Below are 14,766 nucleotides of genomic sequence, written 5' to 3' on the forward strand. Positions count from 1 at the left end.
GGCGGCAACCCGGACTTGGCCCGCCATCTTCCGGAGGGAACGGTAAATTAACCCCAGCAGCGGCCGGCGCCGCGAGCCGTATGGTGCTGCTCGCACAAAATGCATCGTTTTTCTCGGCAGAGGAGCGTTGTTGCGACTGTCTGCCATCTAACTCGACAGCCAATAGCTCTCTTGTAAGGAGACAGGTACATGGACGGCCACCATTCTGTTCGCCGATTGCGGAAACGTCAGGAGCTCTCGTTACATCTCGATAGCGCGAGGCACTACAAATTCTCGCCTGTGGCGCGACGAATGCATACTTACCTGGCGTAGGGGATACCGTGATCATGAAGGCGGTTCCTCCGGGGTGAGGCCCTTCCATTGCACTTCGGTCGAGCTGACCCCCGCGATTACTCCAAATGTGAGTAACTCGGGCGCATAATTTTTGGTAGTCGGGACTTGCGTTCGCGCTGTCCCGGTGTCTATTTCAATTGCAAACGCAGTATTCTGTGGTAGCAGTCGGTAACTAGTGCGTCTGAGCACTCGGCCAGCAACGTGTTCCGCAAGGGACTGCCAAACGCAGCAGCACTCGCGCTACGCGCGTACCACACGTCTGCGTCGACCTGGCGTCAAACCCAGAGCCAGAGCACACTGTCTGTTCGATAAGCGCGGGGGACGCGCACCAGTAGTAGCACGCGGCAGCCGCGAGATGGCACAAGCGGTCTAACTCTGGTACGACATCCACATTAATGGCCGAACGGCGACTTTTGGCTTTCTCTGTCCATCAGGGGAATGCGCGCCAAACGCAATTGGACGGCGCGGCATTCCCTGCACGCGCGGCGACCGCGGTGGCGCGAGCCGGCGTACACGAGGCGTCGCCCAGCCGAACGCTTTGTCGTCTGTGGCCAGGTACATGAGGGGGCCGGCAGCAAGCGTCTAGCGTAGCGTCCCGAGACTTGCAGACTTGCGGCACTTGAGGAGCTTGCGGGGATGTGAAATGACGTGGCCAACTGTACCGAAAACGGGGAAGAGAAATTCTAGGCAACAGCCACTTGTGCTCCCAGGCGGCCACACTGACAACGAGGGCCAGCGTTGCTCAAATTCGGTGATGGGACGAGAACCGCTGTAGGCTGTTTATTAGGCCACGACAGTGAGCGTTTACTTTCTGTAAGGAATGTCTTGTCGTCGCAGGTGTTGTGTTTCGCCTGTACTCGGGGCTCCCAGGGAAAGTAGAAAACGCAATGTTATCAGGTGTTTTTCTTGCAAGAAATCGAGTCAAAAGGTCTGTATTACACACGTCTTTACCAGGTTCGGAACTTCAAATCTGTTTATGGCCTCTTTACAAGCTCGCTATTCGTCTTCCAAAATATTAAAAGTACACCATACCTCCAGATTCAGCCGTCCCCACCCCCTGTACAAACTGTCTGTCGTATGGGCGCCCTTGGAGTGAGAACAGATAGGTTTCGAATGGAATGGAAATAACATCTGTAACAAGTGTAATTAAAAACACAATTTCTCCCTACTCACTGACAAAATATCCGAACAGTGCCTTCTGTAACACACACAGTTCTACATTGACAGACGCGTAATAGCGGCAGTTTCAATAAATTACTAATTGCAGAAACGGGTAGCCCTCAGTGAATTCGTTGTTGCATCACTACATTCACAGAAAAGAGACTTCCTTGTTTCCCATCGCTTTGTTACACACCTGACGTGTTGTGTTTACAAACAAAAAGCAATTTAGTTTTATCTTTACCTAATCCACGTCTAAGCCAAGATTGCTACAAGGTATCAATCGTTTACCAAATACCGCACAATTAATCTGCATCTTCGAAATCAACCGACACAGCTGAAATGTTGTCATGGATGAGACTTTATTTTTCTCTCTTATGCGCGAAGAAAATATGTCCATATTCCGAATGAAAATTTGCACAAATATTCGATCGAGCTTTCCACGTCCTACTCGGAAGGAGAAGCAAAAAGAAGTGTTACCTTTTAAGTGTCTTCTGTTACTCGGCGTCGAATGTCGAACGTGCTGGCTGATGTTCGTTCTTGGAGTTCACTGACGTCCTGTTTGTTCGTCGCGCACAACACTCACGAGTGCATCCAGCTCTCTTAGAACATCTGACAGTCTGAGCTGTGGTCCTTCAGTTGCTCGGCGACAGTCGACCGCGCGTGACAATGCTGCCGTATTTGCTAGCACTAAGGGCTCTCCTGGAAGGAGCGAAAGTAAAGTGTGGCTTGCATTGTGGCTGCAAAAAGCACTCATTCCGCAGATCGCATTCGCGGTTTCAACAGCCGAGGAAGAGGGCTCGTTGGAGACGGAGAGGAGGGCCCGGAGGCGGCAACCCGGACTTGGCCCGCCATCTTCCGGAGGGAACGGTAAATTAACCCCAGCAGCGGCCGGCGCCGCGAGCCGTATGGTGCTGCTCGCACAAAATGCATCGTTTTTCTCGGCAGAGGAGCGTTGTTGCGACTGTCTGCCATCTAACTCGACAGCCAATAGCTCTCTTGTAAGGAGACAGGTACATGGACGGCCACCATTCTGTTCGCCGATTGCGGAAACGTCAGGAGCTCTCGTTACATCTCGATAGCGCGAGGCACTACAAATTCTCGCCTGTGGCGCGACGAATGCATACTTACCTGGCGTAGGGGATACCGTGATCATGAAGGCGGTTCCTCCGGGGTGAGGCCCTTCCATTGCACTTCGGTCGAGCTGACCCCCGCGATTACTCCAAATGTGAGTAACTCGGGCGCATAATTTTTGGTAGTCGGGACTTGCGTTCGCGCTGTCCCGGTGTCTATTTCAATTGCAAACGCAGTATTCTGTGGTAGCAGTCGGTAACTAGTGCGTCTGAGCACTCGGCCAGCAACGTGTTCCGCAAGGGACTGCCAAACGCAGCAGCACTCGCGCTACGCGCGTACCACACGTCTGCGTCGACCTGGCGTCAAACCCAGAGCCAGAGCACACTGTCTGTTCGATAAGCGCGGGGGACGCGCACCAGTAGTAGCAGCGGCAGCCGCGAGATGGCACAAGCGGTCTAACTCTGGTACGACATCCACATTAATGGCCGAACGGCGACTTTTGGCTTTCTCTGTCCATCAGGGGAATGCGCGCCAAACGCAATTGGACGGCGCGGCATTCCCTGCACGCGCGGCGACCGCGGTGGCGCGAGCCGGCGTACACGAGGCGTCGCCCAGCCGAACGCTTTGTCGTCTGTGGCCAGGTACATGAGGGGGCCGGCAGCAAGCGTCTAGCGTAGCGTCCCGAGACTTGCAGACTTGCGGCACTTGAGGAGCTTGCGGGGATGTGAAATGACGTGGCCAACTGTACCGAAAACGGGGAAGAGAAATTCTAGGCAACAGCCACTTGTGCTCCCAGGCGGCCACACTGACAACGAGGGCCAGCGTTGCTCAAATTCGGTGATGGGACGAGAACCGCTGTAGGCTGTTTATTAGGCCACGACAGTGAGCGTTTACTTTCTGTAAGGAATGTCTTGTCGTCGCAGGTGTTGTGTTTCGCCTGTACTCGGGGCTCCCAGGGAAAGTAGAAAACGCAATGTTATCAGGTGTTTTTCTTGCAAGAAATCGAGTCAAAAGGTCTGTATTACACACGTCTTTACCAGGTTCGGAACTTCAAATCTGTTTATGGCCTCTTTACAAGCTCGCTATTCGTCTTCCAAAATATTAAAAGTACACCATACCTCCAGATTCAGCCGTCCCCCACCCCCTGTACAAACTGTCTGTCGTATGGGCGCCCTTGGAGTGAGAACAGATAGGTTTCGAATGGAATGGAAATAACATCTGTAACAAGTGTAATTAAAAACACAATTTCTCCCTACTCACTGACAAAATATCCGAACAGTGCCTTCTGTAACACACACAGTTCTACATTGACAGACGCGTAATAGCGGCAGTTTCAATAAATTACTAATTGCAGAAACGGGTAGCCCTCAGTGAATTCGTTGTTGCATCACTACATTCACAGAAAAGAGACTTCCTTGTTTCCCATCGCTTTGTTACACACCTGACGTGTTGTGTTTACAAACAAAAAGCAATTTAGTTTTATCTTTACCTAATCCACGTCTAAGCCAAGATTGCTACAAGGTATCAATCGTTTACCAAATACCGCACAATTAATCTGCATCTTCGAAATCAACCCGACACAGCTGAAATGTTGTCATGGATGAGACTTTATTTTTCTCTCTTATGCGCGAAGAAAATATGTCCATATTCCGAATGAAAATTTGCACAAATATTCGATCGAGCTTTCCACGTCCTACTCGGAAGGAGAAGCAAAAAGAAGTGTTACCTTTTAAGTGTCTTCTGTTACTCGGCGTCGAATGTCGAACGTGCTGGCTGATGTTCGTTCTTGGAGTTCACTGACGTCCTGTTTGTTCGTCGCGCACAACACTCACGAGTGCATCCAGCTCTCTTAGAACATCTGACAGTCTGAGCTGTGGTCCTTCAGTTGCTCGGCGACAGTCGACCGCGCGTGACAATGCTGCCGTATTTGCTAGCACTAAGGGCTCTCCTGGAAGGAGCGAAAGTAAAGTGTGGCTTGCATTGTGGCTGCAAAAAGCACTCATTCCGCAGATCGCATTCGCGGTTTCAACAGCCGAGGAAGAGGGCTCGTTGGAGACGGAGAGGAGGGCCCGGAGGCGGCAACCCGGACTTGGCCCGCCATCTTCCGGAGGGAACGGTAAATTAACCCCAGCAGCGGCCGGCGCCGCGAGCCGTATGGTGCTGCTCGCACAAAATGCATCGTTTTTCTCGGCAGAGGAGCGTTGTTGCGACTGTCTGCCATCTAACTCGACAGCCAATAGCTCTCTTGTAAGGAGACAGGTACATGGACGGCCACCATTCTGTTCGCCGATTGCGGAAACGTCAGGAGCTCTCGTTACATCTCGATAGCGCGAGGCACTACAAATTCTCGCCTGTGGCGCGACGAATGCATACTTACCTGGCGTAGGGGATACCGTGATCATGAAGGCGGTTCCTCCGGGGTGAGGCCCTTCCATTGCACTTCGGTCGAGCTGACCCCCGCGATTACTCCAAATGTGAGTAACTCGGGCGCATAATTTTTGGTAGTCGGGACTTGCGTTCGCGCTGTCCCGGTGTCTATTTCAATTGCAAACGCAGTATTCTGTGGTAGCAGTCGGTAACTAGTGCGTCTGAGCACTCGGCCAGCAACGTGTTCCGCAAGGGACTGCCAAACGCAGCAGCACTCGCGCTACGCGCGTACCACACGTCTGCGTCGACCTGGCGTCAAACCCAGAGCCAGAGCACACTGTCTGTTCGATAAGCGCGGGGGACGCGCACCAGTAGTAGCAGCGGCAGCCGCGAGATGGCACAAGCGGTCTAACTCTGGTACGACATCCACATTAATGGCCGAACGGCGACTTTTGGCTTTCTCTGTCCATCAGGGGAATGCGCGCCAAACGCAATTGGACGGCGCGGCATTCCCTGCACGCGCGGCGACCGCGGTGGCGCGAGCCGGCGTACACGAGGCGTCGCCCAGCCGAACGCTTTGTCGTCTGTGGCCAGGTACATGAGGGGGCCGGCAGCAAGCGTCTAGCGTAGCGTCCCGAGACTTGCAGACTTGCGGCACTTGAGGAGCTTGCGGGGATGTGAAATGACGTGGCCAACTGTACCGAAAACGGGGAAGAGAAATTCTAGGCAACAGCCACTTGTGCTCCCAGGCGGCCACACTGACAACGAGGGCCAGCGTTGCTCAAATTCGGTGATGGGACGAGAACCGCTGTAGGCTGTTTATTAGGCCACGACAGTGAGCGTTTACTTTCTGTAAGGAATGTCTTGTCGTCGCAGGTGTTGTGTTTCGCCTGTACTCGGGGCTCCCAGGGAAAGTAGAAAACGCAATGTTATCAGGTGTTTTTCTTGCAAGAAATCGAGTCAAAAGGTCTGTATTACACACGTCTTTACCAGGTTCGGAACTTCAAATCTGTTTATGGCCTCTTTACAAGCTCGCTATTCGTCTTCCAAAATATTAAAAGTACACCATACCTCCAGATTCAGCCGTCCCCCACCCCCTGTACAAACTGTCTGTCGTATGGGCGCCCTTGGAGTGAGAACAGATAGGTTTCGAATGGAATGGAAATAACATCTGTAACAAGTGTAATTAAAAACACAATTTCTCCCTACTCACTGACAAAATATCCGAACAGTGCCTTCTGTAACACACACAGTTCTACATTGACAGACGCGTAATAGCGGCAGTTTCAATAAATTACTAATTGCAGAAACGGGTAGCCCTCAGTGAATTCGTTGTTGCATCACTACATTCACAGAAAAGAGACTTCCTTGTTTCCCATCGCTTTGTTACACACCTGACGTGTTGTGTTTACAAACAAAAAGCAATTTAGTTTTATCTTTACCTAATCCACGTCTAAGCCAAGATTGCTACAAGGTATCAATCGTTTACCAAATACCGCACAATTAATCTGCATCTTCGAAATCAACCCGACACAGCTGAAATGTTGTCATGGATGAGACTTTATTTTTCTCTCTTATGCGCGAAGAAAATATGTCCATATTCCGAATGAAAATTTGCACAAATATTCGATCGAGCTTTCCACGTCCTACTCGGAAGGAGAAGCAAAAAGAAGTGTTACCTTTTAAGTGTCTTCTGTTACTCGGCGTCGAATGTCGAACGTGCTGGCTGATGTTCGTTCTTGGAGTTCACTGACGTCCTGTTTGTTCGTCGCGCACAACACTCACGAGTGCATCCAGCTCTCTTAGAACATCTGACAGTCTGAGCTGTGGTCCTTCAGTTGCTCGGCGACAGTCGACCGCGCGTGACAATGCTGCCGTATTTGCTAGCACTAAGGGCTCTCCTGGAAGGAGCGAAAGTAAAGTGTGGCTTGCATTGTGGCTGCAAAAAGCACTCATTCCGCAGATCGCATTCGCGGTTTCAACAGCCGAGGAAGAGGGCTCGTTGGAGACGGAGAGGAGGGCCCGGAGGCGGCAACCCGGACTTGGCCCGCCATCTTCCGGAGGGAACGGTAAATTAACCCCAGCAGCGGCCGGCGCCGCGAGCCGTATGGTGCTGCTCGCACAAAATGCATCGTTTTTCTCGGCAGAGGAGCGTTGTTGCGACTGTCTGCCATCTAACTCGACAGCCAATAGCTCTCTTGTAAGGAGACAGGTACATGGACGGCCACCATTCTGTTCGCCGATTGCGGAAACGTCAGGAGCTCTCGTTACATCTCGATAGCGCGAGGCACTACAAATTCTCGCCTGTGGCGCGACGAATGCATACTTACCTGGCGTAGGGGATACCGTGATCATGAAGGCGGTTCCTCCGGGGTGAGGCCCTTCCATTGCACTTCGGTCGAGCTGACCCCCGCGATTACTCCAAATGTGAGTAACTCGGGCGCATAATTTTTGGTAGTCGGGACTTGCGTTCGCGCTGTCCCGGTGTCTATTTCAATTGCAAACGCAGTATTCTGTGGTAGCAGTCGGTAACTAGTGCGTCTGAGCACTCGGCCAGCAACGTGTTCCGCAAGGGACTGCCAAACGCAGCAGCACTCGCGCTACGCGCGTACCACACGTCTGCGTCGACCTGGCGTCAAACCCAGAGCCAGAGCACACTGTCTGTTCGATAAGCGCGGGGGACGCGCACCAGTAGTAGCAGCGGCAGCCGCGAGATGGCACAAGCGGTCTAACTCTGGTACGACATCCACATTAATGGCCGAACGGCGACTTTTGGCTTTCTCTGTCCATCAGGGGAATGCGCGCCAAACGCAATTGGACGGCGCGGCATTCCCTGCACGCGCGGCGACCGCGGTGGCGCGAGCCGGCGTACACGAGGCGTCGCCCAGCCGAACGCTTTGTCGTCTGTGGCCAGGTACATGAGGGGGCCGGCAGCAAGCGTCTAGCGTAGCGTCCCGAGACTTGCAGACTTGCGGCACTTGAGGAGCTTGCGGGGATGTGAAATGACGTGGCCAACTGTACCGAAAACGGGGAAGAGAAATTCTAGGCAACAGCCACTTGTGCTCCCAGGCGGCCACACTGACAACGAGGGCCAGCGTTGCTCAAATTCGGTGATGGGACGAGAACCGCTGTAGGCTGTTTATTAGGCCACGACAGTGAGCGTTTACTTTCTGTAAGGAATGTCTTGTCGTCGCAGGTGTTGTGTTTCGCCTGTACTCGGGGCTCCCAGGGAAAGTAGAAAACGCAATGTTATCAGGTGTTTTTCTTGCAAGAAATCGAGTCAAAAGGTCTGTATTACACACGTCTTTACCAGGTTCGGAACTTCAAATCTGTTTATGGCCTCTTTACAAGCTCGCTATTCGTCTTCCAAAATATTAAAAGTACACCATACCTCCAGATTCAGCCGTCCCCCACCCCCTGTACAAACTGTCTGTCGTATGGGCGCCCTTGGAGTGAGAACAGATAGGTTTCGAATGGAATGGAAATAACATCTGTAACAAGTGTAATTAAAAACACAATTTCTCCCTACTCACTGACAAAATATCCGAACAGTGCCTTCTGTAACACACACAGTTCTACATTGACAGACGCGTAATAGCGGCAGTTTCAATAAATTACTAATTGCAGAAACGGGTAGCCCTCAGTGAATTCGTTGTTGCATCACTACATTCACAGAAAAGAGACTTCCTTGTTTCCCATCGCTTTGTTACACACCTGACGTGTTGTGTTTACAAACAAAAAGCAATTTAGTTTTATCTTTACCTAATCCACGTCTAAGCCAAGATTGCTACAAGGTATCAATCGTTTACCAAATACCGCACAATTAATCTGCATCTTCGAAATCAACCCGACACAGCTGAAATGTTGTCATGGATGAGACTTTATTTTTCTCTCTTATGCGCGAAGAAAATATGTCCATATTCCGAATGAAAATTTGCACAAATATTCGATCGAGCTTTCCACGTCCTACTCGGAAGGAGAAGCAAAAAGAAGTGTTACCTTTTAAGTGTCTTCTGTTACTCGGCGTCGAATGTCGAACGTGCTGGCTGATGTTCGTTCTTGGAGTTCACTGACGTCCTGTTTGTTCGTCGCGCACAACACTCACGAGTGCATCCAGCTCTCTTAGAACATCTGACAGTCTGAGCTGTGGTCCTTCAGTTGCTCGGCGACAGTCGACCGCGCGTGACAATGCTGCCGTATTTGCTAGCACTAAGGGCTCTCCTGGAAGGAGCGAAAGTAAAGTGTGGCTTGCATTGTGGCTGCAAAAAGCACTCATTCCGCAGATCGCATTCGCGGTTTCAACAGCCGAGGAAGAGGGCTCGTTGGAGACGGAGAGGAGGGCCCGGAGGCGGCAACCCGGACTTGGCCCGCCATCTTCCGGAGGGAACGGTAAATTAACCCCAGCAGCGGCCGGCGCCGCGAGCCGTATGGTGCTGCTCGCACAAAATGCATCGTTTTTCTCGGCAGAGGAGCGTTGTTGCGACTGTCTGCCATCTAACTCGACAGCCAATAGCTCTCTTGTAAGGAGACAGGTACATGGACGGCCACCATTCTGTTCGCCGATTGCGGAAACGTCAGGAGCTCTCGTTACATCTCGATAGCGCGAGGCACTACAAATTCTCGCCTGTGGCGCGACGAATGCATACTTACCTGGCGTAGGGGATACCGTGATCATGAAGGCGGTTCCTCCGGGGTGAGGCCCTTCCATTGCACTTCGGTCGAGCTGACCCCCGCGATTACTCCAAATGTGAGTAACTCGGGCGCATAATTTTTGGTAGTCGGGACTTGCGTTCGCGCTGTCCCGGTGTCTATTTCAATTGCAAACGCAGTATTCTGTGGTAGCAGTCGGTAACTAGTGCGTCTGAGCACTCGGCCAGCAACGTGTTCCGCAAGGGACTGCCAAACGCAGCAGCACTCGCGCTACGCGCGTACCACACGTCTGCGTCGACCTGGCGTCAAACCCAGAGCCAGAGCACACTGTCTGTTCGATAAGCGCGGGGGACGCGCACCAGTAGTAGCAGCGGCAGCCGCGAGATGGCACAAGCGGTCTAACTCTGGTACGACATCCACATTAATGGCCGAACGGCGACTTTTGGCTTTCTCTGTCCATCAGGGGAATGCGCGCCAAACGCAATTGGACGGCGCGGCATTCCCTGCACGCGCGGCGACCGCGGTGGCGCGAGCCGGCGTACACGAGGCGTCGCCCAGCCGAACGCTTTGTCGTCTGTGGCCAGGTACATGAGGGGGCCGGCAGCAAGCGTCTAGCGTAGCGTCCCGAGACTTGCAGACTTGCGGCACTTGAGGAGCTTGCGGGGATGTGAAATGACGTGGCCAACTGTACCGAAAACGGGGAAGAGAAATTCTAGGCAACAGCCACTTGTGCTCCCAGGCGGCCACACTGACAACGAGGGCCAGCGTTGCTCAAATTCGGTGATGGGACGAGAACCGCTGTAGGCTGTTTATTAGGCCACGACAGTGAGCGTTTACTTTCTGTAAGGAATGTCTTGTCGTCGCAGGTGTTGTGTTTCGCCTGTACTCGGGGCTCCCAGGGAAAGTAGAAAACGCAATGTTATCAGGTGTTTTTCTTGCAAGAAATCGAGTCAAAAGGTCTGTATTACACACGTCTTTACCAGGTTCGGAACTTCAAATCTGTTTATGGCCTCTTTACAAGCTCGCTATTCGTCTTCCAAAATATTAAAAGTACACCATACCTCCAGATTCAGCCGTCCCCCACCCCCTGTACAAACTGTCTGTCGTATGGGCGCCCTTGGAGTGAGAACAGATAGGTTTCGAATGGAATGGAAATAACATCTGTAACAAGTGTAATTAAAAACACAATTTCTCCCTACTCACTGACAAAATATCCGAACAGTGCCTTCTGTAACACACACAGTTCTACATTGACAGACGCGTAATAGCGGCAGTTTCAATAAATTACTAATTGCAGAAACGGGTAGCCCTCAGTGAATTCGTTGTTGCATCACTACATTCACAGAAAAGAGACTTCCTTGTTTCCCATCGCTTTGTTACACACCTGACGTGTTGTGTTTACAAACAAAAAGCAATTTAGTTTTATCTTTACCTAATCCACGTCTAAGCCAAGATTGCTACAAGGTATCAATCGTTTACCAAATACCGCACAATTAATCTGCATCTTCGAAATCAACCCGACACAGCTGAAATGTTGTCATGGATGAGACTTTATTTTTCTCTCTTATGCGCGAAGAAAATATGTCCATATTCCGAATGAAAATTTGCACAAATATTCGATCGAGCTTTCCACGTCCTACTCGGAAGGAGAAGCAAAAAGAAGTGTTACCTTTTAAGTGTCTTCTGTTACTCGGCGTCGAATGTCGAACGTGCTGGCTGATGTTCGTTCTTGGAGTTCACTGACGTCCTGTTTGTTCGTCGCGCACAACACTCACGAGTGCATCCAGCTCTCTTAGAACATCTGACAGTCTGAGCTGTGGTCCTTCAGTTGCTCGGCGACAGTCGACCGCGCGTGACAATGCTGCCGTATTTGCTAGCACTAAGGGCTCTCCTGGAAGGAGCGAAAGTAAAGTGTGGCTTGCATTGTGGCTGCAAAAAGCACTCATTCCGCAGATCGCATTCGCGGTTTCAACAGCCGAGGAAGAGGGCTCGTTGGAGACGGAGAGGAGGGCCCGGAGGCGGCAACCCGGACTTGGCCCGCCATCTTCCGGAGGGAACGGTAAATTAACCCCAGCAGCGGCCGGCGCCGCGAGCCGTATGGTGCTGCTCGCACAAAATGCATCGTTTTTCTCGGCAGAGGAGCGTTGTTGCGACTGTCTGCCATCTAACTCGACAGCCAATAGCTCTCTTGTAAGGAGACAGGTACATGGACGGCCACCATTCTGTTCGCCGATTGCGGAAACGTCAGGAGCTCTCGTTACATCTCGATAGCGCGAGGCACTACAAATTCTCGCCTGTGGCGCGACGAATGCATACTTACCTGGCGTAGGGGATACCGTGATCATGAAGGCGGTTCCTCCGGGGTGAGGCCCTTCCATTGCACTTCGGTCGAGCTGACCCCCGCGATTACTCCAAATGTGAGTAACTCGGGCGCATAATTTTTGGTAGTCGGGACTTGCGTTCGCGCTGTCCCGGTGTCTATTTCAATTGCAAACGCAGTATTCTGTGGTAGCAGTCGGTAACTAGTGCGTCTGAGCACTCGGCCAGCAACGTGTTCCGCAAGGGACTGCCAAACGCAGCAGCACTCGCGCTACGCGCGTACCACACGTCTGCGTCGACCTGGCGTCAAACCCAGAGCCAGAGCACACTGTCTGTTCGATAAGCGCGGGGGACGCGCACCAGTAGTAGCAGCGGCAGCCGCGAGATGGCACAAGCGGTCTAACTCTGGTACGACATCCACATTAATGGCCGAACGGCGACTTTTGGCTTTCTCTGTCCATCAGGGGAATGCGCGCCAAACGCAATTGGACGGCGCGGCATTCCCTGCACGCGCGGCGACCGCGGTGGCGCGAGCCGGCGTACACGAGGCGTCGCCCAGCCGAACGCTTTGTCGTCTGTGGCCAGGTACATGAGGGGGCCGGCAGCAAGCGTCTAGCGTAGCGTCCCGAGACTTGCAGACTTGCGGCACTTGAGGAGCTTGCGGGGATGTGAAATGACGTGGCCAACTGTACCGAAAACGGGGAAGAGAAATTCTAGGCAACAGCCACTTGTGCTCCCAGGCGGCCACACTGACAACGAGGGCCAGCGTTGCTCAAATTCGGTGATGGGACGAGAACCGCTGTAGGCTGTTTATTAGGCCACGACAGTGAGCGTTTACTTTCTGTAAGGAATGTCTTGTCGTCGCAGGTGTTGTGTTTCGCCTGTACTCGGGGCTCCCAGGGAAAGTAGAAAACGCAATGTTATCAGGTGTTTTTCTTGCAAGAAATCGAGTCAAAAGGTCTGTATTACACACGTCTTTACCAGGTTCGGAACTTCAAATCTGTTTATGGCCTCTTTACAAGCTCGCTATTCGTCTTCCAAAATATTAAAAGTACACCATACCTCCAGATTCAGCCGTCCCCCACCCCCTGTACAAACTGTCTGTCGTATGGGCGCCCTTGGAGTGAGAACAGATAGGTTTCGAATGGAATGGAAATAACATCTGTAACAAGTGTAATTAAAAACACAATTTCTCCCTACTCACTGACAAAATATCCGAACAGTGCCTTCTGTAACACACACAGTTCTACATTGACAGACGCGTAATAGCGGCAGTTTCAATAAATTACTAATTGCAGAAACGGGTAGCCCTCAGTGAATTCGTTGTTGCATCACTACATTCACAGAAAAGAGACTTCCTTGTTTCCCATCGCTTTGTTACACACCTGACGTGTTGTGTTTACAAACAAAAAGCAATTTAGTTTTATCTTTACCTAATCCACGTCTAAGCCAAGATTGCTACAAGGTATCAATCGTTTACCAAATACCGCACAATTAATCTGCATCTTCGAAATCAACCCGACACAGCTGAAATGTTGTCATGGATGAGACTTTATTTTTCTCTCTTATGCGCGAAGAAAATATGTCCATATTCCGAATGAAAATTTGCACAAATATTCGATCGAGCTTTCCACGTCCTACTCGGAAGGAGAAGCAAAAAGAAGTGTTACCTTTTAAGTGTCTTCTGTTACTCGGCGTCGAATGTCGAACGTGCTGGCTGATGTTCGTTCTTGGAGTTCACTGACGTCCTGTTTGTTCGTCGCGCACAACACTCACGAGTGCATCCAGCTCTCTTAGAACATCTGACAGTCTGAGCTGTGGTCCTTCAGTTGCTCGGCGACAGTCGACCGCGCGTGACAATGCTGCCGTATTTGCTAGCACTAAGGGCTCTCCTGGAAGGAGCGAAAGTAAAGTGTGGCTTGCATTGTGGCTGCAAAAAGCACTCATTCCGCAGATCGCATTCGCGGTTTCAACAGCCGAGGAAGAGGGCTCGTTGGAGACGGAGAGGAGGGCCCGGAGGCGGCAACCCGGACTTGGCCCGCCATCTTCCGGAGGGAACGGTAAATTAACCCCAGCAGCGGCCGGCGCCGCGAGCCGTATGGTGCTGCTCGCACAAAATGCATCGTTTTTCTCGGCAGAGGAGCGTTGTTGCGACTGTCTGCCATCTAACTCGACAGCCAATAGCTCTCTTGTAAGGAGACAGGTACATGGACGGCCACCATTCTGTTCGCCGATTGCGGAAACGTCAGGAGCTCTCGTTACATCTCGATAGCGCGAGGCACTACAAATTCTCGCCTGTGGCGCGACGAATGCATACTTACCTGGCGTAGGGGATACCGTGATCATGAAGGCGGTTCCTCCGGGGTGAGGCCCTTCCATTGCACTTCGGTCGAGCTGACCCCCGCGATTACTCCAAATGTGAGTAACTCGGGCGCATAATTTTTGGTAGTCGGGACTTGCGTTCGCGCTGTCCCGGTGTCTATTTCAATTGCAAACGCAGTATTCTGTGGTAGCAGTCGGTAACTAGTGCGTCTGAGCACTCGGCCAGCAACGTGTTCCGCAAGGGACTGCCAAACGCAGCAGCACTCGCGCTACGCGCGTACCACACGTCTGCGTCGACCTGGCGTCAAACCCAGAGCCAGAGCACACTGTCTGTTCGATAAGCGCGGGGGACGCGCACCAGTAGTAGCAGCGGCAGCCGCGAGATGGCACAAGCGGTCTAACTCTGGTACGACATCCACATTAATGGCCGAACGGCGACTTTTGGCTTTCTCTGTCCATCAGGGGAATGCGCGCCAAACGCAATTGGACGGCGCGGCATTCCCTGCACGCGCGGCGACCGCGGTGGCGCGAGCCGGCGTACAC

The 14,766-nt window shown here is 52.1% G+C and overlaps 7 non-coding genes across 7 annotated transcripts; all 7 read left to right on the forward strand.

The window, feature by feature from the left end:
* The first annotated feature begins 295 nt into the window (after positions 1-295).
* On the forward strand, positions 296-458 carry LOC126445650 (U1 spliceosomal RNA). Its single transcript, XR_007583056.1, has one exon. It is a non-coding gene; the product is annotated as a U1 spliceosomal RNA (small nuclear RNA).
* A 2,156-nt stretch (positions 459-2,614) lies between these two features.
* LOC126445652 (U1 spliceosomal RNA) lies at positions 2,615-2,777 on the forward strand. The gene has a single exon (XR_007583057.1). It is a non-coding gene; the product is annotated as a U1 spliceosomal RNA (small nuclear RNA).
* Positions 2,778-4,934: 2,157 nt separating this feature from the next.
* Positions 4,935-5,097, forward strand: LOC126445653 (U1 spliceosomal RNA). Its single transcript, XR_007583058.1, has one exon. It is a non-coding gene; the product is annotated as a U1 spliceosomal RNA (small nuclear RNA).
* A 2,157-nt stretch (positions 5,098-7,254) lies between these two features.
* LOC126445635 (U1 spliceosomal RNA) lies at positions 7,255-7,417 on the forward strand. The gene has a single exon (XR_007583042.1). It is a non-coding gene; the product is annotated as a U1 spliceosomal RNA (small nuclear RNA).
* A 2,157-nt stretch (positions 7,418-9,574) lies between these two features.
* Positions 9,575-9,737, forward strand: LOC126445636 (U1 spliceosomal RNA). Its single transcript, XR_007583043.1, has one exon. It is a non-coding gene; the product is annotated as a U1 spliceosomal RNA (small nuclear RNA).
* Positions 9,738-11,894: 2,157 nt separating this feature from the next.
* Positions 11,895-12,057, forward strand: LOC126445637 (U1 spliceosomal RNA). The gene has a single exon (XR_007583044.1). It is a non-coding gene; the product is annotated as a U1 spliceosomal RNA (small nuclear RNA).
* A 2,157-nt stretch (positions 12,058-14,214) lies between these two features.
* LOC126445638 (U1 spliceosomal RNA) lies at positions 14,215-14,377 on the forward strand. The gene has a single exon (XR_007583045.1). It is a non-coding gene; the product is annotated as a U1 spliceosomal RNA (small nuclear RNA).
* The last annotated feature ends 389 nt before the right edge of the window (positions 14,378-14,766 follow it).

This window comes from Schistocerca serialis, unplaced genomic scaffold (assembly GCF_023864345.2).
Source record: "Schistocerca serialis cubense isolate TAMUIC-IGC-003099 unplaced genomic scaffold, iqSchSeri2.2 HiC_scaffold_348, whole genome shotgun sequence".
In the NCBI taxonomy this organism is placed as follows: Eukaryota; Metazoa; Arthropoda; class Insecta; order Orthoptera; family Acrididae; genus Schistocerca; species Schistocerca serialis.